We start from the raw sequence: 21,212 nt of genomic DNA, 5'->3' as shown, positions 1-21,212 counted from the left end.
AGAGGCCAACTAGGGCCATTTTCTGTGGTAGGCCCAGATGCATTAATAGGGAGCTGGATTGTAAGTGGAGCAGCTGGGGCTCAAATAGGCACTCATATGGTTTGCTGACATCATAGGTGGCAGCTTAACCAACTGTGCCATAATGATGACCCTGCTCACTATACTCAGTGTTATGATTTTGATTTTTGTAATTTGAAAAGCAGAGAGACAGAGAAGAAGAGACATCTTACCATCTACTGATTCATTCTCCAAATGTTTCCAACAGTTGTGGTGGAGCAAGCCAGAACCAGGCCAAAGTCAGGAGTTGGAGACCCAATTCAGGTCTCCCATAGGGGTGGCAAGGACTCAAGCAATTGAGTCATCACCTATGACCTCAGTGTGCACATTAGTAGAAAGCTGGAATTGGAAGTGGAGGCAGTGCTCAAACTCAAATGCTTAGATATGAATTACAGGTATCCCAAGTGGTAACTTAATTTATTTATTCATTCATTCATTCATTCAAAGAGAGAAAGAGAAACAGAACCCTTCCATTTGCTGCTTATTCCTCAAATGTTCACAGCAACAAGATCTGGGACAGGCTGAAGCCAGGAGCCAGAAACTCAGTCCAGGTCTTCTACATGGGTGGAAGAGAATGAAGTACTGGATCCATCACCTAATGCCTCCCAGGGTGTACATCATCAGAAAACTAGGGTAGCAAGTGGAGCCAGGACTTGAACCCAGGCACTCTGATGGGATACAGGCATGTACGTGACCCCAAGTCATTTTTTTAAAAAAGATCTATTTATTTATTTGAAAGGCAGAGTTTGAGAGAGAGAGAGAGATATACAGAAAGAGAGACAGAGATCTTCCACCTGCAGGTTCACTCCCCAGATGGCTGCAAAAGCCAGGGCTGGGCCAGGCTGAAGTCAGGGGCCTGGAACTCCACCCAAATCTCCTATGTGATAGCAGCGGCCCAAGCACTTGGGTTATCTTCTGGTGCTTTCCCTGGCACATTATCAGGGAGCTGGATCAGAACTGGAGCAATGGGTACCCTAACAGGCACACATGTGGGATGCTGGCATTGCAGGCAGCAATTTAACCCATTATGCCAAAAGTTACATCTTATGTTAAGTAAAATACCTGCCACTGGTATTTAGTTGTTAAGTATATTATATGACAGAGACATTTAAAAGTAATTTTTAAATAATTAAAATTTATTGACACATAATGTTTGTGCATATTTATGATGTGTAATGCAATGGTTTGATTCAGATATATAGTGTATAATTGTCACATCAAGCAATGGTTCTTTCAGGATAATTAATATGTCTGTAACCTCAAACTTTCATCGTTTCTTTATGGCGAGTATATTCAGAATCCTCACTTCATCTGAGATATGCAATGCATTATAGTTAACTGTATTCACCCTGATGTCCTTCCTGTTCAACCATAATGTACACATTGACCCACTTCTCTCCCCCCTTCCTTTTAGTCCTCTGCACTCTTGAGAAACCACTATTCTACTCTAAACTTCTCTAAGGTCAACATTTTTAGATTTCACTTAGAGTGAGATAATGCAGTACTTGTCTTTCTGTGCCTGATTTATTTCAATTAACATCATGTCTCCTAGGTCTGTCCTCATTACCACAAATGGCAGGATTTCATACTATTTATGGTTGAATAGTATTCCATAGTTTTCTTTATCTATTAGTCTTGTTAATAGCTATTGGTTGATTCGCTATCCTGGTTATTGTGAATAGTGCTGCAAAAAAAAAAAAAATGGAACTGCAGGTATCTTTCTGATATGTTTCTTTCATTTCCTTTGGGAATATACCCAGTAGTGTGACTGGGGATTATATATTCTATGCTTAATTTTTTGAGAAATTGCCATACTGTTTTCCATAATGACTGTAGTATTTACACTCCTACCTGATATTATTTTTCATATGAATTCTAAATACTTTAATAAAAGTTATGATATTTTATAGATTCTTGTAGTATGCAAAATATTATAAGAAAAATTATATTCATGGCATTTCTGCCACCATCTAACTCCTTCTCCAATATAAACAGACAAACCCAATTTAATCATTCCTTTTTTTTAGACTACTCCCATACATATTCTCTAATTTCTTCATTTAAGGGATTTAAATATCACTCAGTAACTTTCCACTATGGAGTTTGGGGAATAGTATCTTTTAGATAGTCTTCCACTTTCCAATATCCTCTTCTCTCCACATTATATAGCTTGATAATCATTAACATTATTGCTGAGCTGTGTATCTTTTTATAGTGTACATACACATCTTGTTATTATTTTGCTAATTATCATAACCAGCTAAATTCTCTTCTATAACATAACCTTATTCCTAATCTTTCTGGTTTTTCCCCCTCTTTATTGTACCTATCAACCTTTTGTCCAAAATAGCTTAGTTTGACATAGTCAAGACTAAACAAATTTACATTTCACTATGTGATGAGAAGATCATAAATGAGTCTTCTGTGCTCTGTGGATGGAATTAAAAGTGGAAAATTAATGAACCTTATTACTACTATTATGCTGTTATAGACTCATTAACTCCAAGTCTCAGCTGCATTTCAAAATAATATTTCTCTTTGTTGTGTTTCAATAGCATGACCTCTGAATTACTCCAAATATAATCTGGCCAGCACTAACACAGTTAGGGAAGCAGAGAACGATAGTGGCTGAGTAAGATGCTCCAGTGGTTGTCTCTTCAGAGAACCAATTTGAATCATTATTGAAGCACCAAGTCTCACCTTCACAAGAACAATGAAGGCCAGGTAAGAGGCCACAGTGCCTGGTTTTAGTATAACAATAAGAAAAGATGTGTTGATGTAAGCAGAAAAGAGTTGCCTGCATCACCTCTCTGGAGCTCCAAGTAGCACAGCATAGAGAGTGATGCCTGGCCTCCACCTTGGAGAGGAAAAGGGAATTAAGTCCAGACCTTACACTTGAAACCCAGTACCAGGCTCACCATGATGCAAACCAGTGCCAAACAGGGCCCCAGGTCTGTACCTGTAGACTGAGTCTTTGGATCTTCCCTAGCCAGGTAAGTAAGGGACTGACCCTACCACCTGTCTCAACCTCTGGTAGACCGCAGAGAAAGAATCTAGTCACTGGAGAACAGGACAGTAAGAGAACTTAGGACCTTACCATGGAACTCAGAGCCAGGCCCACGACTGTAAGATCCCACATGTGAAAAAGTACAAAGCCCTCTACCCTTGCCCGGTGCTCACAGACAGAGTTGTATGTGTATCACTGCTTATCTTGTTGGGAAGGCCCCGAAATATCAGAAGGTAGAAAATTAATTGGCAAGAATCACTGTATAGTCATATTCAGAATGCTCTGATACTATAAGCCAGCGCCTGTGGGTGGAGCCTGCAGACTTGGCTAGGATTTTGAGATCTGAACTCTGGTTGACAAACTCGTTTTTAGTGTGCCTCATCAGCAGCCTCCTGTGCACCCCTTAGATGGCACAGGACCTGGTGAGTGTGAAACCTAGGTGTGACCTAGCTGAGTTCTAGTCTGGGTGGCCAAGAAGCTGCTTTTATCACCCTTTTTGCACAGGATTGGGTATTGGGACTTGGGGCTGGGCTGGATAAAACCAACAATGGCAGTTCCTAACAGTCCCCATTCCCAGGCCAGTGCCTGCAGTCTGAGGCTGTTGACTTTCTCTGGTGCCAAATGGGATCCTGAAGCTTCAGTTGACCGGACTTACATCGAAGCAAGCATAACCTGTGGCTGTTTGCAGTGGACCCTGGCTGTGAGTCTGCATCTGCAGCAGGCAGATCACAACTATACTCATTCTGCACTGGTTTTGGTGGGCTGCAGGCTCTGCGCATTATCTTCTTTATGGCATCTAGTCCTAGCCCCAGGAATGGGCATCTAGTCCTGGTCCCAGAAATAAGCTTGCAGGGATAGGATTTTAATACATTTCCCTAGTTCATTCTGAACAATACATCTGGGCTTATTTGGGATAAATCTGGGCTTGGGGCATCCTCTTAAACTAAAACAGTGACAACACATCAGTAGCATTTTGAAACAAACTTCTACTTAGGGGCACTATCTTGTGCTAAAATAACATAAGTATCTATAGGCTCAGAGAAAAAAAAAAAACACTTAGAATTTCTGGTAGGAAGGCCACAGATAAAGATTATGAAGACTGTAATCCTTCAATGCACAAAGGTGACTGTGTGCCAGGAAGTTCCAAGAACCTTAGAGAAACCATGACCTTACCTAATGAACAAAATAAGGGGTTACAAAACAACCAACTAAGTTACAACATTTTCAAATGCTTGGATAAAGAATCAAAATTACCACTTAAGGAAGCTCAACAAATGTCTACAGAATGCATTAAAATGATTTATTACTTGACAGAGATTTATTTGGCCCAGATAGAAGTAATTTAAAAAAAAATCTAACAAATTCTTCAACTGAAGAAGACACCAAGCAAAATTAAAATTGGGATAAGTGATACAAATAGAAAAATAAATCAACACAGAACAAAGAAGCAATGATTCTTTCTAGGAGATAGGTTATTTGAAAATACACAGTTGGGAGAAGAATAAAGAATCCAGAGAAATATAGAAAGCTTGCAGGAACTTTAGGATTGCTTGAAAAAGGGCCAATATCTGAGTCATTGTGGATCAAGTAGGACTTGAGAATGCCAAAATGTTTGAAAGTAGTTCAAGGAGATAATGACAGACAATTTCTCAATTGTAGGAAAAGATATAATTCTCCAGGTATACGAAAGTCATAGATAACCAGTGGGGTTCAACTCAACCAAGTCTACCCTGAGACTTAGTAGGACCGAGCTCTCCAAGGTTAAAGATAGAGGATTCTCAAGCTGCAAGAGGAAGGAAACAACATGAAAAGGGATCCCAACTTGCTTGACTTCAGACTTCTGAGCAGAAACCTTGTAAATTCCAAGATGGTGTTAGATGAGACTTTTATGGAAGGGTGGTGAGAGTACTATACCAAATGAGCTATTCTTGAGATCTGAAAGAGAAATATACTCCAGACAGAAAAAAAGCTGAGAGAACGTATCATCACCAGGCAAGCCTTATAAGAAATGCTAAAAGGAGTTATTCAAGCTGAAAGAAGCAACTAACAAGAAGAAAATATCACACGGTAGAAAATTCATTAGTAAGAATAGTTATACAGCCAAGTTCAGAATGTTCTGATATTATAAACATGCTGCCCAAATTATTCTTATTTTCAGTATGAAGATTAAAAAACAAAAATTAAAGTACAAATAACTTCAAAAATGTGATGAGACAGTCAGTTTAGAAAGATGTGAAATGAGACCTCAAAATTCAAAATATGGATAGAAAAGGAGTGCAAATGTAGAGTTCTTTTTTAGTACTTCCCATTCTTTTCTTTTTTGGTTTCTTCTCCTATCATTAAAATCAATATCAAGTTGCTTTCACTTCAAAATAGCTTATAACAACCAGAAAATTTTATTTGTAGGCCTTATGGTTTGTTTTATGGTTACAAAGCGAAAATCTAGAAAATATAAAAAACTATAAACAAAGTGTCAAAACATACTAGTAGAGTAAATCACTTAATCGCAAAGGAATATTTTGAGAGTGAGAAAGGAAAAACTAAAACCAAAACCAAAACTAAAACAAGAAAACAAGTAGTAATGACAGTAATATGAATAGTTACCTTAAGTGCAAATGATTACATTCTCTAATTAAAAGTTATGTTATACAGTGGATGAATGGATTAAAAAAGAAGACTCAACTTCATGTAGCTTGCAAGAAACTCATTTCACCTAAAAGATACACATAGACTGAAAGTGAAATGATGCAAGATTTTGCAGGCAACTAAACACAAAAGAAATCACAAGTACTCACACATCAATCAGATAAAACAGATTTTTAAAGTATAGTAAAAAGAGACTACAGATCTCATTATGTAAAGGTAAAGGGTTCAATCCAGCAAAAGAAAATAGTAATTGTAAATTTATGTGCACCCAATATCAAAGCACCCATATATTAAAGCAAATATTTATAGGACTAAAGGGGAAGTCTAACTCCAACATGAAAATAGGAGATTTAACATCTCACTTTCAGAAATAAATAGTTCAAACAGACAGAATATCATGAAGAAACAGCAGAGTTAAACTGCACCCTAGGTTAGCTGGGCCTAACAGACATCTACAGAACAGCCATCCAACAGCTGCAGAATACCCTTCTTCTCAACAGCACATGCAACACTCTCCAGGACAGAACACACAGTGGCTCACAAAACAAATCTCAGTAAGTTTTGAAAAGTATAAATTATGTTAACTATCTTTTCTGAGCATAGTGTGATAAAATTAGATATCAGTAACAAGAAAAACTTTGGACACTAAATGAATAAGCAGAAATTAAGCAACTTACTCCTGAGCAACCAATGGATTATGTAAAAATAAAGAAAGAAATTTGAAAATTTCTTGCAACTAATGCAAATGAGAAAACAACAAGCTGAATACAACAAAAACAGTACTAAAAGGGAAGTTGTAGCAATCAATGTTCACATCAACAAAGCCAAAACATTTCAAATGACCAACTACATCTCAAGAAACTATAATAAGAACAAATCAAATGACACGGAGGCTAAAAGACACAATATAAAAATAAGTGAAACATGGACCTCATTTTTTCAAGCAAAATTGTCAAACCCAAAGTTAAACCATCAAAGAAAATAAGAAAAGACTCAAACAATATCAGGGACACAAACTGAGACATTGCAACTGACACCACAGATTGTTAGATTTTCCAGACCAATTATATAAGTAGGATCCATACCAGGGATTCTAGAATAGATCTACACACAAATCAATAATTGTAATACATCAAATCAACAGAATGAATGACAAAAAGTATACAATTATGTCAGTAGATGCAGAAAAGACGTTTGATAAAATCTAGTATCCCTTTATAACAAAGACTCTGGGAAAAGTAGGTGTAGAAGGAACTTATCTCAACATAAAAGTATATTTAACAAGTCAACAGTTAGCATCATGCCAAATGGGGAAAACCTGAAGGATTTCTAAGATCTGGAACAGGATTAAGATGCCCATTTTCCCCACGCCGGGTTCTAGTCCTGGTTGCTCCTCTTCCAGTCCAGCTCTCTGCTGTGGCCTGTGAAGGCAGTGCAGGATAGCCCAAGTGGTTGGGCCCTGCACCCCAATGGGAGACCAGGAGGAAGCATCTGGCTCCTGGCTTCGGATCAGTGTAGTTCCGGCCATAGCGGCCATTTCGGGGGTGAACCAAAGGAAGGAAGACCTTTCTCTCTGTCTCTCCCTCTCACTGTCTAACTCTATCTGTCAAACCAGCAAACAAAAAAGATGCCCATTTTTCTCCACTTTTATTTAATATAGTATTTTAAATCCTAGCCAGACCAATTAGGCACATAAAACAAAGAATATACAGGTTAAGATGGAAGAAGTCAAATTGTTGCTGTTTGCAGATGACATGATTTTATACCTAGAAAACTCCAGAGTTCACTCACCAAGAACCTAATAAATAATTAGGACTAATAAAATAATTGAGCAAAGTTACAAGATACAAACTCAATGTGTGAGAAATCAGTAATGTTGTTAAAAGCCAATTATCTGAAAACCAATTAAGGAAAGTAACTCCTCTTAAAATAGCTCAAAAAAAGAAAAACCCACATAAGTATAAATATAACCAAAGTGTAAATTTTAAAACACTGATGAAAGAGATTGAAGAGGGTTGAAAGAAATGGAAAGGCATCCTGTGCTCATGGATTGGAAGTACCAATATCATTATGTACACATTACCCAAAGCAATTTATAGATTCAACACAATTCCTATTAAAACACCAATGGCATTTTTCACAGAGCTGGAAAAAACACTACCAAAGTTAGTGTGAAACCAGAAAAGACCTCAAATAGTCAAAGCAATCTTGAGTCAACACAACAAAGCAGGAGGCGTTTCACTATCTGATTTTGAAATATTCTACAGAGTGCGGCACAGTGGTATGATGCTACTTGGGACACTTTCATCCAATGTCTGAGTGACTGGGTTTGAGCCTGTATTCTGCTTCTGATTCCAGCCTCCTGTTGATGTGTCCCATGGGAAGAAGAGGTAATGACTCAAGAATTTGGGTTCCTGCCATCCTCATGGGAGGCCTGGATTGAGTTGCCAGTTCTTAATTTTAACCTGGTCTGGCCCCAGCTATTGTGGACATTGGGGAAATAATATCAGTGAATAGAAAATATCTGTCTAACTCTCTCCTTCTCTCTTTGTGCCTTTCAAATAAAATGAAAATAAATAAAAATTTTTAAATGAGGGACTAGCATTTGGTACAGTGGGTTAAGTGCTGCATGTGACATCGGAATCCCATATGAACACTGATTTGAGTGCTGGCTGCTCCACTTCTGATCCAGCTCCCCTGCTAATGCACCTGGGAAAACAGTAGAAGATGGTCCAAGTGTTCAGGCTTCTGCTACCCACATGGGAGACCCAGATGGAGTTCCAGGTTCCTGGCTTCGGCCTGGCCCAGCCCTTGCTATTGTGGTCATTTGGGGAGTAAATTCTGTGGAACATATAATGGTGGAATGGAATATAATGGTGATTCTATTGCACAGTAGGTCAATGATAGAAAAATGATAATATACTGTATATTTATCTTTAAAAGATACTGTTATTATTTTTATTCAATCTATCAGTTGTTTTAATCTGTGTCTACATCTTAGTTTACTTCAAAATTATTTTTATTTCAGAATTCTTGTACCATGTTTCATTTTTCCTAAAGATTCTCATGTCTCTCCCTCCCATCATTTTGTTAGTGATTGAATAATGTGCTTTCAATTTAGCAGTTGTATGATGAGTTGTTTGTAATTCCCTGAATTCAGAGAATATCTGTAGAGTGTTTTGCACTCAATTACACAATTGTTTAAATTGCATCAAAATATCACACTGTATTTCATAAATATGTACAATTATTATATATGAATTTTTAAATGTCCGCCCCCCAAAAAATAATTAGATGCTCTCATGAAGAGATTAATGTAGGTTTATGATGGTGAGTTGCTCATTACAGTCTGTTGTTATATTTGGAAAGTTGTGCACACCCCCTCTCGCTCTTTAAAAGCTTCTTCCTACATCCCTTTCTCTTTTCCACCTTGTATGAAGAAGCACCCGGCCCTCACCACAGGCTTCACAGATACTGATGTCACCTCTTGTATGCTCAGAACCAGGAGCCAATATAAACCTGCTTTCTTTCTCCATTAAAAAATGAAGAAGACATATCTAGAGATAGCATCCCACTCCATGGCATTTCCCTCACAACTTTGGAACCATTGTTCCAGGTTTTGAACATTCAAAGTTACCAATGAAAAATTAATTTTAATGCAAATGTTACCCTTTTTAATTACATGTTTCTGTCTTAAGAAGTTTGAGCTGATTTTATGGATTGTTCATTTGCTTTTCCCTTACTGCATTGAACTCAACCAACATTTTTTTTTGCACTTTCTATGCATAGAAATCATAATAGTGTAAGTTACTATTTAGAACCCATGTTTCCTTGATTCTTTGTTGTTCACCATGTCTAATATCTCACATTGGCTTTTTATGTTTTTTTTTCCTCTTATTTTCTTAAAGATTTATTTATTTCTTTGAAAGGCATAGTTACAGAGAGACAGAGAGAGAGAGAGAGGTCTTCCATCTGCTGGTTCACTTCCTAGTGCCAATATGGGAAGCTGATTTCACAGTTGGCAACCTTACCTACTAGGCCACAATGCTGGCTTTCTGATGATTTCCTTTAAAGTTATTTCTTTTTATATAAAATACATATCTTTCCTTCTCTAAAGAACTTCATGACTTTCTTCCTGTTTCATTGTCTACATTTCTACTTTGGTTTTTAGGTGGTGTCATTTCCCCTCCCTGCTTTGTATTTCTTTCCCCAGACACCTTTGCTTCTCATCTCTATCTCCTTCTTACCTGTCTGCCTTATTTTGCCTATTTCTATTCTCTTACCCTTATTTTTTTCCCAAATCATCACAACTTAAGCCACAAAAGTGAGATCACTATTAACTTACAGCTCTTTTAAATACTAATGAATATTTATATCTTGAATGAAAATATGTGTTGGTTGACCAGTATGTCTACTACAAATTTTATACACTCCTAATACTTTGTGTCATTGGCAATACCTTTCATTCATCTCACAGCCATGCTCTGCTTTAACCATGAGTTTCACGTGCACCAAAAATTCCACTGCCAGTAAATATTTTAATGAGTTTTGTCTGTCTTTTTATTCATTCATTTAATCCTATCCTCTAAGTGAGTTTATAGTTTAGCAAGTATACAAAGTCTATATATGAGGATACTTCAAAAATTTGTGAAAAATGAAATCAAAAGAAGCCTTTATTTTGATGCCAAAATTTAAGAAGCAATGCGTATAAATAGTCTTCAAAAATTTCATGAAAAATCAATATTATGAAAAAACTATGTATAGATTTCAAAGTGTTTTACATGAAACTAAACTTACCTTTTAACTGCATTATTTTTTGTCAATTCTTTGAAGTACCCTTGCACAACCCACTTAACTGACAATCCTAGAAGCTCCCTGCTTTTTTCTTTCTTTTCTTCTTCTTTTTCTTTTTTTTTTAGATTTATTTATTTATTTGAGAGGCAGAGTTATAGACAGAGAGAGGGAGAGACAAAGAGAGAGGGAAGACAAAGGTCTTCCATCCACTGGTTCACTCTCCAAATGGTTGCAGTGGCCAGAGCTGGGCTGATCTGAAGCCAGGAGTCAGGAGCTCAATTACTTGCACTATCTTCCACTGTTTTCCTAGATCATAAGCAGGGAGCAGGATCAGAAGAGGAGAAGGCAGGACACTGACCAGCGCCCATATGGGATGCCGGGGCAGCAGGCTGAGGCCTAGCCCACTATGCCACAGCTCCAGCCTCAGTTTCTTGCTTTCTTGAAAACAGATGAGTTCCACAATCAGATACCAAGGTTGTTTTCATCTCACTGTACCCAATGCTCTTTGGAAGGGAGAGGCAGATTCACAATCAGTTATGGTGGTAGCCTTGATGTCCATTTGAACTGATCTGCTGGCAATGAGCATGGAACAGGGCTTGATCCCAGTTCCTGAACACACTGCAAGCTTCCTTGGAACTATGCCTTTTCTCACTCTGCTCCTAATGTCTGCAGTACCTCTTTGCTGAAACTCTACCCAATTTCAAGGTCTGTCTTTATTTTCTTCTCCTCCTTGAAACTTTTTCTACTTCCCTCTGTCAGAGGCTAACCTGGAAATTGGATGTTTCCTCCCCTGAAAATTCCCATGAAAAACAACTGGAATGGATTAGTAGTACAACCTGTTTGAAGTGAAGTGGCTAGGGGAGAAATGGTTCCTATTGGAAAGACTTGCAGTGAGTCTTCAAGAAGTTATAAGTCTATTAGTTATTTTCTTTATAATGTTTCTTTTTAGTGGCTTCTTATTTTCCTTGACATAAATTTAACTCCAGTTCTTAACATTCTATTCTAGTTCATGCCAGCAAATCATTCTACGTTTCTGGTTCAATATGTTAATTTTCACACTTTGGGGAGATTTTAAGATGATTTAAAGGTAATATTCGATGCACTGACTCAATTGAATTTTTCTCATATAAACTTGAATGTGCTTTGCGTCTCTTATTAAAATAAATTATTCATGTGGCTTCTAATTTATAAAGCTACTCAGCTTACACGTGGAAAAATACTGTCAATGCTTTGTTGGAGAAATAAGAGCCTCTTAATTTTATTGTTAAAAATCAGCTACTATCATTTTAATCATTGATCCTAAGTGGCAAAATATGTTTAGAATAAGAACATGAGCTAAAGAGTTCTTGAGCTAATACACTTACATTAATATCTATCCATATAAAATTTTTTTGACAGGCAGAGTGAATAGTGAGAAAGAGAGACAGAGAGAAAGGTCTTCCTTTTTGCCGTTGGTTCACCCTCCAATGGACGCCGCGACCGGTGCGCTGCAGCCAGCGTGCTGCGGCCGGCGCACCGCGCTGATCCGATGGCAGGAGCCAGGTGCTTCTCCTGGTCTCCCATGTGGGTGCAGGGCCCAAGCACTTGGGCCATCCTCCACTGCACTCCCGGGCCATAGCAGAGAGCCGGACTGGAAGAGGGGCAACCGGGACAGAATCTGGCACCCCGACCGGGACTAGAACCTGGTGTGCTGGCGCCGCTAGGTGGAGGATTAGCCTATTTAGCTGCAGCGCCGGCCTATCCATATAAATTTATTAACAAGATGTTGTAAAAGAATAGCAGGCTCAAGAAAGATGCTCTTGGGGCTGGCCCTGTGATATAGTGGGCTAAGCCTCCACCTGCGCTGCTGGCATCCCATTTGGGTGCGAGTTTGTGTCCCACCTGCTCCACTACCGATCCAGCTCTCTGCTGTGGCCTGGGAAAACAATGGAAGATGACCCAAGTGCTTGGGCCCTTGAACCCATGTGGGAGACCCAGAAGAATCTCCAGGCTCTGGCTTCGGATTGGCTCAGCCCCGACAGTTGCAGCCATTTAAGGAGTGGACCAGTAGATGGAAGACCTCTCTCTCTGTCTCTTCCTCTCTCTGTAACTCTGTCTCTCAAATAAATAAATAAAATCTTGAAAGAGAGAAAGAGAGAGAGAGAGAGAGGGACAGAAGCTCTCAAATCACACTGTGACAACCAAAAGATCTCTCTCTCTCAAGCAGCCAGAAGGAATACAGGGGGCAAACCCTAATTTTGGTAGAATTCCAAGGTAGAATGGATTCTCAACAGTGCCCATCCCTATTTTAAAGTCATGGAGCAAGAACAGAAGGCGTGGGACTCTGATCATCATACTTAGGGCATGGTAGTGGACATGCCTGAAATCCCCTCTTTCCGTCCACACTCCAGGCCAGGTGAGTAGTCCATGTCTCTTTGCTCGAGTCACGCATTCCTCCAGTCTATACCTAACATTCCTGAGGATTATATAGAAAAAGTAACAGTTACATATATATCATGCGTCTTGGCAGCAGGAACATAGGTGCTATAACATCACAGCCAGCATGCCAGAATTCCAATGAGAGGCCTGTGTTTTGTGAGCCAGAGGGCTTGCGGTGGATACATGAGGTAGACAGAAATAAAGGTGACTTGCCACTGTGATCTGTTTTAAAGTTTTCCCTTCTATCCTTGCATCACCACTAAAGTGGAAAGATCACATCCTTAGGAAATGAGACATAGACATCCGTATCTACCTTATTGTTTTGAGGCCTCAGTGTAGTCAGGTCCAGGAGAGACCAGAATTAATATTTCTATTTTGTTTTGTTTTCAAAATCTTGTTTTACCAAAAAGGTAGAAAGTCTACATGTTATAATACGATAATAGTATATTAGAGGACAGCTGAAGGAAGGAGATGAGGCTGCCTTTTACATTCACAGCAATTTTGCTGAAACCAACTTTAAATGAAGTACAATGAAATATAGGGGGAAAGTTACAATGGTCCAAATAAATCTTTTGAAACAAATGATCATCCAAATCAAAGACTCAGATTTCTTCTCAATAGAGGTTGATTGCATTCTAGTACTGAAATTATTGGCACAGCTAGAATAGCTGTAAGAACAGTGTGTGAGTTCTGGTTATAACAAATCAAAACAGCTCTTTGATTTTGCAGGAGTCATTCATGGTGTTTGGCACCCAATTTCCCTAACTATAAGTTATTATGGTAAAACGTTTTATATAGTTGTAATTCAAAATGAAGAAAAGAGTAGCCATAACATTGTTTTAAAAGTATATTTAGAAATCACTTGTAGGCTTTTCATGGTATGTACCATAAGTTCAAGGCCACCCAAAACCCCTGTAAGGTGTAGTTCTGCCCCATTATTACTTCCTCTAAGCCTCACCAGGCCTATGTATTAGTCAGTGGTCACTATTCAACAGATGTGAATGCATATTATACTATTTCTTCCTTTAGCTCTCCTCTATTTTATTTTATTTTATTTTTCTCCCTCTGTTTGTAATAACTTTATCCTATACTCTTGTGAATTTTAGAAATCTCTTTTTAAAAGTTTGGCATCAAATGTGAACTCCTTCATGAAGCCTTCCCTATTGAAGCAAGGGGAAATAATGTTCCCTTATTCAGTGCTTAGTAACCACTATTAATCTTTTTTAAAATAGAACTTCTCAGATCATCCTGTAGTATTTATATCTTATTTTCTCAGGAAAAAGAAATTTCCTTTAGAGACAATATCATGTCCTGGGCATGTGATATCCACCCTGATATCATCTCCATCGTTCTCTAACACCTAATAACCAAAGGAAACGGTCATAGGATTTCACTGCTGTGATCTCCAGCAATAAAAGGAAAGTTCACAAAGGTTGACATGATTTTATCTAGCACATTCATGGCTTAAATTCCAGGACTGAAGAGTCTAACTCAAACTTTTATTTGGATTTGAATCCATTGGACCAACTGTTAACTGCTTGCATGTGATGCACCATTGGAAGGCTCATCACTAGCCGTATGAGTATTTCCAGTCCAGAGCTATGTTCATCTTTTGGCTATCTTGACAAAGTTACAACTTCTGGTATATTAGTGTGACCTGCATTCAACCTGAAATATCAGGAGAAAGACCAGCAATTTATGCTAAAAATTTGTAGGTAAGGAAAATCTAGTTTCATTAAAGACAAAAATGAATTTTAGGACATTAATACTCCAAGGAAAAAAGCTTTTTAAGCTATAGAAGTCATATATAATTACATGTTTTTTATAATTGTTCTTATCCCTTAAAATTTATAATGAAAACTTAAAACAGGAACACATTAAAAGTATCAAAGACATTTAATATATATAATGACTTTGAAAATAATTGGAAAATTATATATTACTTTGTAATACTTGTTAGATAGCTGTTTAAGAGCTATTATAATGTAAAATCCTTTTGTAGGAAAGGAATATATTTTATTATTTCTTCTTAATGTTAAAAATAAAAATGATTTGATCTTGTTACTTATTATTGGTCTGATTAGGTATTCTTTTTCTTCATGACTCAACCTTGGAAACACATATGTATCTAGAAATGTGTTTATTTCTCTTAGGCTACTTATCCAATCAAAGAAAATCCTAGGACTAAATGGCTGCACTGTGGAATTCTAATAATAATTTAAAATAGAATTAACACCAGTCCTTCTTAAACTATTTCAAAAAACAGAAGAGTACAGAATCCTTCCAAATTTATTCTATGAAGTTGCTAACAAAATCAGACAAAGACAAAATCAGACACAACAATAAAAAAAAGGAAAAGCCACAAGCTAATTGTTTCAATGAACATAGATACAAAATTCCTTAACAAAAATACTTACAAACCAAATCCAACAGCACATTAAAAAGATTATTCACTATGATGAACTGAGATCCTTAGAGGAATGCAATGATGCTTCAATATATATAAATCAATAAGCATGATGACCCACATTAACAGAATCAAAGACAACAATCATATGTGATTCTACTGAATGGTAAAAAGCATAAGTCTTTTTTTTTTTTTTTATTTGACAGGTAGAGTTATAGACAGTGAGAGAGAGACAGAGAGAAAGATCTTCCTTCCATTGGTTCACTCCCTAAATGGCCACTAGCGCCAGCGCTGCGCTGATCTGAAGCCAGGAGCCAGGTGCTTCTTCCTGGTCTCCCATGAGGGTGCAGGGGCCCAAATGCCTGGGCCAACCTCCACTGCCCTCCCGGGCCACAACAGAGAGCTGGACTGGAAGAGGAACAATCAGGAATAGAACCCGGCGCCCATATGGGATGCCGGCACCACAGGCAGAGGATTAACCAAGTGAACCACGGTGCCGGTCCCAAAGACTAAGTCTTTTTATTTGAACTCTGGAACATGACAAGGATCTCCATTTTCACCACTTTTATTCAATATTGTACTGGAAATCCAGCTAGAGCCATTAACCAATAAAAGGAAATAAAAGGGATGCAAACCAGAAAGGAGAAAGTCAAATCATCAGTATTTGAGGATGGCATAATCTTACACCCAGGAAACCCAAAGACTCCACCAAAAAGTTGTTAGGATTAACAACAAATTCAGGAAAGTTGCAGGATACAAAGTCAATGTCCAAAAATTGGTAGTATTTTATATACCAATAGTGAATTATTTGAAAAACAAATTGAGAGAACACTTCTCTTTCCAGGCTCTGCAAAAATAAAAAGATAAACTAAAGTACATAGGCATAAACAACATAAGTGAAATATTTCTACAATGAAAACTATGAATCATTGATGAAATAAATCAGAAGACAAAAGAAATTGGAAGACACCTCACGTTGATGGATTGGAAGAATCAATATCATTAAGATGTCTGTTAAAGATTCAGTGCAATACCTATCAAGATACCAGTGACATTTTTCACTGCGGTAGAAAAATCAGTACTAAAATTTGAATGGAACCACAAAAGAATCCAAATAGCTGAAGCAATCTTGAATAAAAGAAATAAAACAGGAGAGATTATAAGACTGACTTCAAAATATATTGCAGAATGAAAAATAACTAAAATAGCATGATAATGGCATAAAAACCCATACATGGACCAAAAATGAGAATAGGAGTCTGGAAGTAACTCCTTTGCATCTATGACCAATTGTTTATTGACAAAAATGTTAAGAGTATGCATTACAAAAAGGAGAGTGTTTTCAGTAAATGGCACTGGGAAATTTTTATTTGCCAGCAGAGAAATGAAGCTGGACTCCTTTATCTCCTACCATGTATAAAAATCAACTCAAGATAAACTAAAGACCTGAATAGAAGACCCAAAACCTTGAAATCAAAGGGGAAAACACTTCAGGACATTGGCATGGGCAAGGATTTTATAGATCAGACCCCCAACCACAGAAAATAAAGGGAAAAATAGACAAATAATATTTTATCAAATTTGTGGAGTTTCTGCACAGCAATGGAAACAATGAGCAGAATGAAAAGACACAGAAAGAGAGCAAATATTTTCAAGCTATATATTTGACAAGAGGTTAATAACCAGAAATATAAGAAACTCAAGCAATTCATTATGAAAAACTTCAACTATTAGGTATTATTCATGAAACAAAGGAAAATTTTTTTGAAATAGAGGGACATAGAAAGAAATAGAGGGAAATAATGTCCCCTTATTTAGTACTTAGTAACCACTATTAATCTTATTTTAAAATAGAACTCTTTAGATATCCTGTAGTGTTTATATCATACCTTCTCAGGAAAAAGAAATTTCCTTTAGAGACACTATCATGTCCTGGGCTGCTTATGTAGATATATTCTCTGCAGATTTATTAAGGATATTGCTATCTTTTTGAATGTTTGCAATATATCCAAACATTTATTTTATTACACAGCATTATTTTAAACATATGTAATAGAAGTTAATGATACATATAATCATATAATTAAAATTTTATTCATTTAAATATTTTGGCATTTTCACCACATTTAATTTTTTCTTACATGAAAATTAGAAGTAAGTAAGTATATAGGCATCATCTGTTAGAGTTTTCTATAGTCTCATAAAAATATATGTTATAAATTAAAAATAAATGTTACATTTACTTTAAAGAACATTTTAGAAGTTGTTTTGTTTTGTATTTTAGAAATCATTGGTCACAAGCTGGTGTTGTGGCACGGAGGATTAAGCTACTGCCTGTCACACCGGCCTTCAATCTCAGAGTGCTGGTTTGAGTCCCAGTTGGCTGCTCTTCTTCTGACCCAGCTCCTTATTACTGCACCTGGGAAAGCAGTGGATGACAGGCCCTGCTGTGCCCCTGCTATCCACACGGGAGACCTTGATGGAGTTCTGGGCTCCTGGCTTTGGCCTGGATTATCCCCTGATATTGTGGCCATTTGGGGAGTAAACTGGTGGATGCAAGATCTCTCTTTCTGTCTCTTCCTCTCTCTCTCAGTCTGCCTTTCAAATAAATAAGTAAACAAATTTTAAAAAATCATAAATGTACAAAAATCTCTTCTAGATGTTATGATTCCAACTAATAAAAACTTCACTTATAATTTCAAAAATGGGATAGAAATTTACAGAAACAAAACAATAAAAATAAGTTTTTATAGACATTATTAATATAATGACTTTTTCTGTTATTCATACAATAGGAACCACAAAAATATGTTTCTGAATATTAGATCTTGAACTGGTCTTTCAGAAGGGATTAGATTCATATAACCAAGTAAGCAGGGGACATGTGCAGCAAGGAAACCACATTAGCAAACACAGGGACTAGATATAACGTGGTTCAGGGAACAGGGAGAAAACCAAACTGTAGGGTCTCCACAGATGATTAATGGGAACTCAGTTCAAAGAGGGCAAGTGTAATGCTTTTAAAATTTAATCAGTGCTCTCACCCAATGATAGTGAAGGTTATGACTTTTTAGAAATCTTTAAGAAAGTAGAGAAGTAGCATGGTCATACCCAACAGAGCTTCTTGGTCATTAATGTGAGCACTGACCCCTTGGAGATCCTGTTAAAATGCAAATTCTGGTTCAGAAGTTTTCAAGTTGTGCCTGAGATTTTACCTCCCTAATAAGTTCCCAGATGACGCCAAGACTGCCAATTCTGGGTAAACCTCGAATAACAACACTGAATAGACAGACTCAGCTGTAGAACCTGGAAATGAAGAAACTAATTTAAAGTCTAATGCTGAAATTCTAATACAAACAACAAAAAAAGTTAGTGACAGTGAGGATGGAGGTAAAGCATAGTTGTCAGAAATGTTAACAAGGATGAAGTGGTAAGTTAGATAATTTGTCAGAATTGGGGAGAATCACTGAAAAAACATGCATCCATTTGCTTTTCTGTTTGTGGGATTGAAAGCATTTTAATTTGAACATAGATTCTGGGGAGCAGCATGGTTTGGAAGAAACAGCTGGTATCTTTTTAGACATTATACTAAATATTATGCCCAGACATCCAGTGGGGTGAAATGTGCCCAGGTCATATAGATTGAGGATACGAAAATGAAGAAACCTGAGGATTTCTGTTTTGAGATAATAATTTAAGCTAGGGGGCTTCTGAAATAATCCAAGAAAAATAAGTCACAAAGAATGAAAGAGAAATTAAAGATAATTCCTCTGTTTAAGAGATAACAAAAGGAAAAAGAACAATTATCAATGCAATTGGCAGGTATAGTTAGAAATAGGGAGGAAGAATTAACAAACAGCACAAAGTAAAGGGGTAGAAGTCATTGAGATGTCAATTAGAATCAGGGAAGCTAGGAGGCTTTTGAACTTGGGAGCCAGAATATTGTCAATTACCTGAAATCTGCAAGGCAGATACCTTGTTTTCGTGAGAATGAAACCGTGGGCCACCATGAAACTTCAGTTTAAAGGAACTCTTCTGAACTACTTTTCACAAAAAATATTTTCATTTACCTGTAGTATCTTCACTACTACACTTAGCTACTGAATATAATAATATTCCTGGGCTGGCATTGTAGCATAGCAGGTTAAGCTGCTGCCTGCAACACCAGCATGCCATATGGGTGCTGGTTTGAGTCCAGGCTGTTCCACTTTTGATCCAGCTCCCTACTAACACTCCTGGAAAAGTTGTGGAAGATGGCCCAAGTCATTTGGCCCCTGCATCCACATGGGATATCCAGATGAAGCTCCTAGATCCTGGTTCCAGTCTGGCCCAGATCCAGCCGTTATGGCCATTTGGGGTGTGAACCGACAGATAAAAGATCTTTCTCTCTCTCTCTCTCTCTCTCTCTCTGTGTGTGTGTGTGTGTGTCCTCCCCTCTCTGTAACACTGCCTTTCAAATACATAAAATAAATAAATAAAAATAATAATATTCCTCCACTTGGCCTTTGCTGCATCACCAATACAGAGATATTCTGTCCATTTCCCTATCTGGAGAATAATCTTAATTTCCAACATTTTTAAGGATTTATTTATTATTTGAAAGTCTGAGTTACAGAGAGAGAGAGGGACACACAGAGAGAGAGAGAGAGAGAAAGAGATCCTCCATCTGCTGGTTCACTCTGGGGATGGCCCCAATGGTTGGAGCTGGGTCAGGCTGAGATCAGAAGCCAGGAGCTTCATCTGGGTCTCCCACATGGGTGGCAGGGGCCCAAGCACTTGGGATATCCTCTGCTGCTTTTCCCAGGCAATTAGCAGGGAGCTGGATCAGAAGTGGAATTTTTTTTAACTGCTGCATCGCAGATGTCTTGCCTTCACTCCTCCTCTCTCCTGCTTGGCTGCCTCCATTCTCCTTTGCTTTATTTTCTGTTAACACCAGAAGGTACCTTACTTCAGTCTACCCTGGCTCTCTGTGCCATCCTTTCTCAAAACCTGGTAGTTGCCCTACTCCCATCTCACTGGAGCAGCCGCTTAATACTCCCTGGTTCAGATTTCATTGAGAATGTCTTTGTTCTAGATATACATGCCAAGTTATTCATTGGACTAGAATTGGCTACTCTTAGGTGATTTGATCACATATGATTAAGGCTCAAAAAATATGGCCACAATGGCGGTAATATCTAGACACAGAAACAGCTTTCTGTGTCCTCAGGTGAGAGCCCAGGAGAACTTCCCTTAGTTTAGGTGGCAGTGGAAAGAGGAAGGGTTGGTGCCTTTCTAGGAAAATATTTTCCCCAATTGTACAAGTAAGGGAACTAAGGATCAGAAAAGTTCATGAACTTGGTAAATGTTTTGAGTCCTTAAAGAATTGCCTTTTTTACACCATTACATCATGTCTTGATTTTCACCATCAGCGTTACCTTTGGATGAGTTCTTTTTCCCCTTTGTTTTATTAAAACTGAAATGTATGTTTTGGATGAAAATTTATGTCATATTTTTTCTCCTTAGAATTTATTCACTTCTTTCAAATCATGTATTTTCATAATTCTTTCTATTATGTATTCTGATTGTGTGCTGTTGCAAGCCTATTAAATATTTGGTTGAATTTCTCAGAAGAGGTTGGACTCTTAAATTTTCCTGGCAAAGTCAAGGATGTTTACACTTTTGCATACCATAAAATTTAAAATTTTGAGACTCTATTAATTAAAGAATTATATCCTATTATAAGAAACACAGTGATGTATGTCTGCATGAGCCCTATTTACAGAGAGTACCAAAAAGAAATTGATTGATAAACACAGGGAATAAATCTGCTGATCAACCTGCTTAACAATGAACAGACACACCCAGGAGAATAAAGAGGAGAAGGTCTACTAAAACCAGTAA

General features: G+C 37.5%; 1 long non-coding RNA gene across 1 annotated transcript in view; it reads left to right on the top strand.

Annotated features, from left to right (window-relative positions):
* Positions 1 to 17,959, top strand: part of LOC103348683 (uncharacterized) — an 80,426-nt gene extending 62,467 nt beyond the window's left edge. The window contains exons 4-5 of the long non-coding RNA XR_007920495.2: positions 2,613 to 2,781; positions 17,614 to 17,959. This is a non-coding gene — a long non-coding RNA (uncharacterized lncRNA). The remainder of the gene's footprint in view (positions 1 to 2,612; positions 2,782 to 17,613) is intronic.
* The last annotated feature ends 3,253 nt before the right edge of the window (positions 17,960 to 21,212 follow it).

Source organism: Oryctolagus cuniculus, chromosome 3 (genome assembly GCF_964237555.1).
Source record: "Oryctolagus cuniculus chromosome 3, mOryCun1.1, whole genome shotgun sequence".
Lineage (NCBI taxonomy): Eukaryota > Metazoa > Chordata > Mammalia > Lagomorpha > Leporidae > Oryctolagus > Oryctolagus cuniculus.
This window is presented reverse-complemented; position numbering and strand designations above follow the sequence as displayed.